We start from the raw sequence: 8952 nt of genomic DNA, 5'->3' as shown, positions 1-8952 counted from the left end.
TAATTTTGAAAATTACATTACACAACGAAATGGGACGGAAATCCTTTAGTGTCTCAGGTTTCTCCACTTTCGGTATAAGTACAATGTGTGTCTGATTAACTTCTTTAACCTTCTGAGGGTTATTCCAGGCTTCCTGTATAAATCCACAAACTTTTTGCCCGATTATATTCCACTGTGACTGGAAGAAGTGTGGTTGTAGACCATCCGGTCCCGGGGCTTTAAAGGCTCCCATCATAAAGGCTGCATTTTTTATCTCCACGTCACTTAGTTCCCTGTGTATGAACAGAACATCCTGCTGGTTCAAGGCTGGGAAATCTGCACACCATTCTGAAATCCTGTCACTATCCGTGTCCCTTGTATATAGGTTTCTAAAGAAATGTTCTGCCATGTCTTTTAACTGTTGTTGATCCGTTATCCAATTTCCAGTATCATCTTTTAATGCCCCCACTTGCTGTCTTCTTCTTTGTATGACTGCTGAAGCATGAAAAAATCGCGTGTTCCTGTCTCCCCACTGAAGCCATTTACATCTTGCTTTCTGAAACCAAAGGAGCTCTTCTTGTGTAGAAAGCTTTAGATATTCCTGCCATAGCTTTTTTTCTAACTTGAACAGTCCAGTTGACACCCTGTTTCTCCTTACCTTATCAATTCCTTCCAGTCTCCTCAAAATTTTATCTTTTCTTCTTGGGATGCTTTTGACTACTGTTGCATTCCAGTGACTTGCTTCCTGTTTAAACGAGGCTGCCCCTTCACTCCAATCCGCATTGTCCCATGATTTAGTGACAATATCAGAGAAGCCTTCTTCCAGAACCCAAGCCGGTTGATATTTGAATGGACGTTCCATATGCCTATTATCTTGATTGATTGTACCAGTGTTCACCACAAGGATTCGATGATCTGATTTGAACTTTAACCCATGCGTCACTTTGCTTTGAGGAAACGTCAGTTCCCATTCAACATTACCAAATGCCCAGTCAAGACGCTCCTTAACCCCCTTCCTTTCCCAAGTAAAATGTTCTCCTATAACAGGAATTTCCATTAAATTGCAGTTAGTTATACAATTCATGAAATTTCGCAAGGCTTGGCATGTAGGAGGACGTCCCCCTATCTTATCTTGTGGTTGTAGTAATGTATTGAAATCTCCTATTACAAGCCAAGCCTTATTAGTATGATCCGCTATTACTTTGAGGGATTGCCAAAGGTTCAGTCTCTTGGCCTCCGATGTCTCACCATATACAAATGTAATTACTAACTTCTCTTTAGTTGTTAAGTCCTGAATATCACAGTGAAGGAATTGAGTATTTGAACATATATACTCTACCATCAATTCGTAATCATTCCATAGTATCCAAATCCCCCCTGTATAACCAGACGCCTCAACTCTCATCCAGTTGGTGAAACCACACTTTCTTACCACCATTTCTGCTCTAGGACCACTTACTCTAGTCTCAAGAAGGCAGAGAATTTTTATGCCATATTTTCTTACCACATCTTTCACAATTCTCGGAAACACCTTATTCCCAGCTCCTCTACAGTTCCACGAAGCGATAATCATTAATAAGAGATTATTAAAATAAAGATGAATAAATCTCTTACTCAATCTCCAAGTTCGCAGTTTAAATTACCCTGTTCCGTCGGCCATGGCCGCTCCCGCACAGCATGAGTCTGTTCTACTGGGCCTCGATCATAAGAATCCTGGTCCCTGTTCTCACCTCCCCCTGGGTCATTATCACCCATTTCCTCTAATCTCCGTACTTCCTCTTGACTATGCGTTATGTGTAACTCCATTTCTGCGCTACCTCCATGCCCCATTCGAATCATTGTTTGACTTGATTCACTAGCATCCAGTAATGGCCTTGCGTCATTCCTACTTTGATTCTCTAATATAGGTATCACGCTGGACTCTCCCATTTCTTTTGTATTTGCTGGTCCAATCTCCTTGGGTCCTAAATCATGAATGTTTCCTTCCACACAAATGTGTTTTCGTTGGCCCACAATAGCCTTTCCTCCCTTGAGCCCATATACACGTTCGTGTTCTCCTACATTTTTAGTTCCTCTTGCTTCCATTGGTCCTTGGGCCTTGTTACTTATTTTTGGCCCATTAGAAATTGCTAATTCTTTCCCTCCCAACGACCTTGTCCTGTTTTTAGCGCTGGTCATCTTAACCTTCTGCTTCAAAATCGGTCCCTCCTTCCTAACTTTCTGCTGTCGGCTACTGTTCTCTAATAATATCTTCTGATCAGGTTCTTCCTTTTCCTGACTCAGATCTTCTATTCTTTCCTGTGCCATATCTTCCTCTGACATTCGGTCTTCCTCATCTGTCAGATCTTCTAACACTGTGAATCTGGTGCCCCGATTATCAATACTGCTTCCTCTGACATAGCTTGAGCCACTCCCATTCAGTCCTGCTGTCTTACTGTTCATGGATCTTCGAGCTCTCCCCGGACGACTTGCAATCATCCAGCTTCCAAACGCCTCAGCCCCTGCTGCTTGAGAAATTTCTGACGACGTGACTACACGCAACTGAGCATCTTCTGGATCTCTCTTAGTTCCCGAAATCGACGCCTTTGCTGGTCCTGATTCACTTGAATTCATTTTCTCCTCCGGTTGTGCTATCTTGAGTGACCATGGACAGTACTCCCGCCGATGCCCATACCGGCCGCAAGCAAAACAGATCAGGTGTAGCCCCTCATACTCCACATTGTATATGGAATTTGCTGCTATTATTCTCGGCACCAGCTTCTTCTGGAGATCGAGCTCTACACATACTCTTGCAAAGCGACCTCTCTCCACCCTTGAGATCTTAGCTGTGTTATCAGTTAACGTCCGTAAATCCACCTTGAGTGTTCTTCCAATTCTATCTCCCAATCTCGTTATGAATGTTTTGTTATAGCAGTGAAGGGGAATATTTGGAATTCTAATCCATGTTGCTATTCGCTTTAGAGGATTGTTATACGGATCAAAATGTGGCGTCCATCGTTGAACCAGTACGCTATGTTGCTGGACTACCCAAGGACCATCGTATAGCACCTTTTTGTACATTTCCGTCCAGCCTTCTTTCTCTGAGAATTTGACCACGAAATAATTGTTAGGGATATCAATCAGCTCAAAATCCACCATTCTCCATGTTTTGCACAGTAATTCTTTTAAAGTATGTACATTGTATTTCCTGCCGAGTACCGTTATGATAAGAGCAGCGTTCCATGGCTTACACCACTCGGTGTATTCTTCTGGATCAATGGGAACTACAGGGTATTGGTTCATTAATTCCTTGAGCTCCGCTGATGGTTCCGGTAATTCCCAGTCCTTATTAAGCATGTCCGACAATAGTTCATCTTCTTCCATGCAGCAGCTTCCATTCGCCACTCCATTGAAACCCAATAGTGAATCACGATAGGAAATTGGTTTATTGATACAGCTGCTAAATGCATTTACCCTACCTGCCTCTTCCCTCCTTTGTGCTTCCTCCATTACTTGCGTCCTGTATACAGTAACCTCTGTCTCCATTATCTCCATTGGTGATTGCTCGGTTTCAATCTTGGATTTTTTCTGCATATTACTACATTCATTGTCATCTACGGGTCGGTCTGGAGGAATTTTCCGGTGAGAAAGATCGTCCATTCTTCCCTCTGAGCTTCGATTGATTGAAGTTTCTGAGTGCGAGGAGTGAGCGAGCGAGCGTGAGAGAGAGTTCTCGAGTCTTAACATTCAGTAAGAATGTTTCTAGATTAGCACGGTTTTGCAAAATTCTTACCGCAAAATTAAACCTGAGTTTACATGATTGGTGTCATGTTTATATATATATATATATATATATTTCTTCCAGTTTACCACCCTCATTTCATTTGTGCCTTTTATAAAATAAAAAATTATAAAAAATGATCAATTTGTCATTTTATTTTGAATTGTGTGTTTAAAATACCACATAGGAAGGGGGCTTCATGCTTGTGGGAATGCTGTTGGTAACCAACCAAAAAGGACGCGGAAAGAAATAGAGCAGAGAATTCAGGGGCCACGGAATGCTTGTGGCTTGGAAGGGAAGCAATATGCAGTCCTGAGAAATGGATGATGTACAACAGATTATCCCGAAACGCCTATTTTTTCAGCCGAAAAATATCTGATGATTGTATTTTTTTTTTTTTTTTGCTTTCTTTCTTTCTCGTTGTGGATATTCTCATATTCCCGTCCTTCTCATCCTGACTCCCATCCATCTCATGCCCATATCTAATTTCAAGCTACGGGGCTCCACCCCGGTTTTGTCCCTTACCATTGATGCTCCTTGTGGACCCCACCTTTCTACATCCCATCTTACGTGTCCTATTTTGATTGGAGACTCCTCAGCTCTTCCGTTTTTGGGAAGTTATTGCGTGTTCCACATCATTTGCATTCTGACCAGTACAAAAAATGACGAGTTACATGTCATCAGGCCCCACGACTTTCGCAGCTTTCAAAACCCCGAATTCCAGTGGAATGGAGGCTCATGACTCATGAGTGATGAGATGTAAATTAAATTTTTTTTTTAACTGGTCAGAGTATATATGAGGTGGAATTCATGGAGGACGCAAGAATTTCTCTTGGAATTGTAGTTTCGCCGACTTGGCCAAATTTTTTCTTTTTTTATTTGTTTATTTAATTTATCATCACATTTTTACTTGACGAATTAATAACATAAAAAAATATAAACGGACGGGTTCGTAGGTTTAAGCTAAAAAAATGATTCTTTTTTTTTTTTGCCAACTAAGCTAAAAAAATGATTCACAGAATTTATAACTTAAAAAAATATAACTTCTTTTGGGGGGGGGGGGGAGGTGAGATGGCCATGACATACCATATCCTCACCAGAAAATGGAAAACAGAATTCAGTTTCGGAGTTAGATATGAAGTTATCATGCGTCCATCATTCTGGGGAAATTTGGGTTTTTCAAAATGATAAATTTATAAAGCATATTCGAAATAATTAAAAAAAAAGGTTGGAAAAATTAAGTAACATAACACTCGCACTTGATATACACTCCAATTTTAAAGAAATACATATTGAAAAATTGATGACAAGACGTTACCAAAAAAAATTGATGAACATGTTGCATTTAACAATTTTATTGGTAAAATATTTAATATAATTTTGAACTAAAAGCTAAATTTTGTATTAAGAAATGAAGGTAGTATGTGAAATTTTATATAAAGAAACACCAATACTTCAATTCATATCTTTCTAATCAACAAAATTTTCAATGGGAAATTTCCATCCACCTCTCCTTTGCAAATTGGGTTGATAATCTTTAATGATAACTTAATAGGCGTGCTTAGTAGGCTCGCTAATCATTAATATTCATTCGGCCGTCAGATAAGTATGAAAATTTGGCACTTAGCCTGGCGGCGAATTTTTTCACCATTCTTAACGTGACCTTATTTAATTAAACTCTCAGTCGAAAATCAGTTATCCTCGTCATATCTCAACTATTCAAATTTAATATAAACAGTTAAAATTTATTTTTTTTATTTTATTTTTTAAAAATATTTTTATTTAAGAAGTAGGTAATCCAAAATAGATGTAATCTTTTAATTATTGTAAGTTTTTTAAAAACTATTTTTTATTTAAAAATTGTTTGTTAAAAATTTTAAATCGACATCACTAAAACTGTATCTGAATTATGTAGATTATGTTCATCATTACAATGAGTACTAAAATTGGTTCTCAACATCATACGATAATTTAAAGATCAAGTCCATGATTTGCATATGCTTTAGAGAGAGAGAGAGAGAGAGAGATGATATATTAAGATGCAAAAAAGTTGACAAAGTGCTCGAACAAATAGAAACATAATTATCTCCTAAAAATTTAGAAAATACATTAAAACGAGTTAATTTAAATGGAAGAAGCATGAAAATCACGAAGAAAAGCTAGAATATTATGTGGGTATTAAAGAACGATGATAAGCTGCCTTCCTTTCATGATGATTAAGTGATACAAACATGTGGGATAAAATAATTTTTTATTCTATAAAACGCATTCTCAGCTTATCGCCGGGGTGCATATGAAAAGTTCATACATCTCGCCTTCTCATTAGAAAACCATTTATTTTCAGCTGGAATTAATATTTTCCTTTAAAAAGCTGATTTTTTTAATAAGCCTTTTATTTGATATCATATAATTAATTTCAAAACCCTGAGCATAATAATTAAACAACCTTTTGTTTAATAACAACACTCCTTTAAGGAATCGATTCCCTTGGGTCCTACGTACATGAGCCAGGGAAGAGATGACATGTGAATTTGGCAGATCAAATGGGTTAATTGGCCAATGATGTCAAGCGGGTCCTTCTTTTATCTTCTTATCCTTAGTGAGCCGACATCATCACAATCTTCAATCATGCATGCATACCCCAAATGCCCCTTTTTATTCCATGGGTGCTCCACTTGCACACTTGTCCATCTAATATAATACTACTTCTGGTCCTTAATATAAAATCTCGTTTGACTTTTTGTTTGATCCTAATTATAAGACCCCAATCCATTTTGTCTCTCATATTTATGTATTTTTTTCCAAGATAGTCCTTCTAATAATGATAGTTCTAGCCAATACACTTAATTAGCAAGGATATTTTAGGAATGACAACACTTATTTATTACAAATAACTAACTTAACTTACTTCCTTAATCTCCTCAAATTAGTCAACTGGATCTTATAATTAGGACCGGAGGTAGTACTATCTGGTTGTAATTATAAGACCTAATTGACTAATTTAAAGAGATTAATGAAATAAGTTAAGTTAGTTATTTGTAATAAATACGTATTGTCTTTCTTAAAATATCCTTACTAATCAACCATATTGGCTAGAACCACTATTATTAGAAGGACTATCTTAAAAAAATGTATAAATATGAGAGACAAAATAGATTATGGTCTTATATTTATGATCAAAATAAAAAGTAAATAGAGTCTTATATTAAGGACCGGAGGTAGTACTAAGTCCGACCCTAATTATAAAACTTTAATTAAATGAGGTTTTATAATTATGATCAAAGGTAATGTCATTTTAACATTTTTTTAAAAATATATCTTGCCACCACGCTATTATTTATACTATTTTTTATGAAAAATAATTAAATAAGATGTGTGCGTATTAATTTCTTTAAAATAAAAATATTCTCTTTAACTATGTGCGTTAAAATTACCTGAGAAATAAGTAATAAATAAGAATACTTTAAAAAAAAATTATACGTTTAAAAAATAAATAGATTAAAATGTTATATTTAGAACTAAAGTAAATTATTGTTTAGTTTTTATATTTAAAATTAGGAGTAATATAAATTTGTATTTGGAAGAAAACAAACACGTATCTGGTTGTGAATAATTCAACATGAATGGATTATTTTGAAGAAAATCCACCGCAAATTTGGACAGTGGTCGAGGAAATTGGGGTGGTCCGAGTCGGCTGTCCTGTTGAAGGGATTTTTCATAAGCAGGTCGGTAGGCTCAACGTGGCGAGGATGCGGAGAGCGAGCCATGAACTTGTGGCCTCAATTATCTCAATGTTGGGTTCTTGCCGCCCAGGATTTTAGCGGCCAAATGCCCCGGCGGCACCCTCCGTTTCAGAAAAAGGGGGATTCTTAGGATATTCATTCCCATACTTTTGAGAGGCGTGTGTTTGTGGCCAGTGGCTGCTTGTTAGAGCCGGGAAAACAGGTCGAGCCCATCGGGCCGGCCCTTTTAGGTCCTGAAATTATGAGGGTCGGGCTTGATATTTTTCTCTTAAAATAAGAAATAAGCCCTGGAGGGCCGATGGCTTAAAAGGGCCGGCCCTTTTAAGCCATTTTATAATTTTTTTTATTTTTTTAAATTTTTTTATATAATATTAATGTTAATTATTTTGAAGAAAATCCACCGCAAATTTGGACAGTGGTCGAGGAAATTGGGGTGGTCCGAGTCGGCTGTCCTGTTGAAGGGATTTTTCATAAGCAGGTCGGTAGGCTCAACGTGGCGAGGATACGGAGAGCGAGCCATGAACTTGTGGCCTCAATTATCTCAATGTTGGGTTCTTGCCGCCCAGGATTTTAGCGGCCAAATGCCCCGGCGGCACCCTCCGTTTCAGAAAAAGGGAGATTCTTAGGATATTCTTTCCCATACTTTTGAGAGGCGTGTGTTTGTGGCCAGTGGCTGCTTGCTTGTGCCGCCCAGTCATGGCCTTCACCCCCACATCTACGGATCCCAACTTCATGAGTCATATTCCTTCCGTTTTTATTATAAAATTTAATTTTTTTTGAATGTGTTTATTTTTTTATATAAAATTTCCTTTGAGTTTATCTAAATATTTAATGTATTATTATATTTTACTTATAATTTATATATTTGATATATTCTCTTTATTCATTTATCTCACTATTACTCTATCATATTTATCCATTTATCTATAGAGATATATTTAGGAAAAAATTATATTTACTACATATTAATTGTTTTAAACTAATTTTATTGTTTTTTAAAACATGTAATTTAGTTAAAAAGTATAAGAGACGAAGGGAAGTATCAAGAAGAAAAATAATTACTAAAAGATTCTAATAACAACCTGAGTAGCCTGTAATGACAAATCCTACAATAAAAAATAATAATATCTGATATTTGTTTTATTATTTTTTTTATGAGACGTGATTGTAATTCTCTTTTCTTTCTTTTTAGTCTTGTGTCTGTAATATCGATATTTTTATTAAGAGGCTGATATTCAAAAAAAGCTGTCCACAAGTTTTTGACCAAAAACAAGCCAAGTGAAGTGCCAGCTTTCGTGTGTGTGTGTTAAGCACACGTGTCTTTTTATTTATAATTTCAATGGCTTTCTCCTTAAATTTGTGCCTGGGAACACAATCCGACGAGACGCTCAAATACGATTCACTTAACTCGGGTCTTGTACTAGCATTCAATGTACTGCCACCTGTCCTTTTCCTTCATCAGCACGTTCA

Source organism: Neltuma alba, unplaced genomic scaffold (genome assembly GCF_004799145.2).
Source record: "Neltuma alba isolate B1F8T4 unplaced genomic scaffold, ASM479914v2 tig00011483_pilon, whole genome shotgun sequence".
Taxonomy (NCBI): domain Eukaryota; kingdom Viridiplantae; phylum Streptophyta; class Magnoliopsida; order Fabales; family Fabaceae; genus Neltuma; species Neltuma alba.
This window is presented reverse-complemented; position numbering follows the sequence as displayed.